Genomic DNA, 1,335 nt, shown 5'->3' on the forward strand with positions numbered 1-1,335 from the left:
ATTTTGCTTGGATCCACAATCAACACTCATGTGGAAGGAGTAGTCAAGTAATCAAATAACATTTTGTGTTAGATAAATCTTCACAAGACTCTTTAAAGTAGTCAAGGCATAGATATAAGTTTAACGACTAAGGTTACCCTGACCCAAGCCATCGTATTTTCAGTATGTTCATATGCTTGTGAAAGTTCACAATAAATAAGATCCTTAAATGTTAAATACAATTGAATGATGATGTTGGCAAGAATGTTGAAAATGCCATGGACTTCCAGAAACACAAACAAATCCTTCTGGAAAGAAGTATATCTAGAATGTTCATTACAAGTGAGAATGACAATAGTTTAACTCTTGTACTTGGGACATGTAGACAGGAGGGACCAATTGGTAGAGAAGGATATGGAGCTTGATAAAATGGAAGGTCAGGGAATGGGACTTGATGGCAGCTAGGATGGAGGTGCAGTGAAGTTCACCGTCAGCCATACCACAGAATACCAGGCAAAGTGGACCCAGGGCAGAGCTGCAAAACTCATAACCACAGAGATAGGAATATTTAAAAAGTTTGAAGGCTTATAACTAGTGGAACTTGAGGCTGAAGAAAGAAATCACATACTTATGAATCTACCAGGGTCTGAGACCAGGAGCTGACATGTTGGGTGAGACCAAATGGCAAGACCAAGGGGGAGCAGAAACACTACGGAAAAGGAACCTTGGAACAAAAGTGGACAATACACTTTGTTGGTTTTGCTTTGTTCTGATTTTCGTTTTTGGTATTTGTCATTGCTATCCACCCCACCGTTTGTGCACCTCCATTCTGATGACTAGAGGGGGAGCCTGAATGAGTGGACACCCCACACCCTCACCACTGGTGGGTTCTCCCACACATGTGCACAGATACTCAGCCCAAGAGCAGGCCCTGATTGTTGTTGTTGTTTTAAATATGGCAAAGGCCAGAACAGGGCTACAGAGAGGGAAAAACAAAATGGGCCAAAAATTAAATTAAAGTCTGAACAACCAACACTAGGCATCTTAAAATCTCTCAGACAGCTTTGAAAGCAAGAAGCTGAAGAGAGGACATTAAAGTTATACTCATATTAGGTTACAGAATTAAAAAAAAATTTTTTTTTCTTCTCTCCCTCCTTTACCTGTTCTGTGATTATGGACTACAGTATGCAGTCTAGTTTTGCTTTGTTGTTGTTTTCTGGAGTTTTTGTTGTTGTTGTTGTTGTTTGTTGGTGCTGTTTTACTATTTTATGATCCCCTTTCTACCTTTAGAGGATTCTTTCACTCACTATCTTACCCAATAAGAGCCAGCAATGGCTGCCATATAGTCAAGCTACA

This window comes from Chrysochloris asiatica, unplaced genomic scaffold (genome assembly GCF_000296735.1).
Source record: "Chrysochloris asiatica unplaced genomic scaffold, ChrAsi1.0 scaffold00213, whole genome shotgun sequence".
Taxonomy (NCBI): Eukaryota; Metazoa; Chordata; class Mammalia; order Afrosoricida; family Chrysochloridae; genus Chrysochloris; species Chrysochloris asiatica.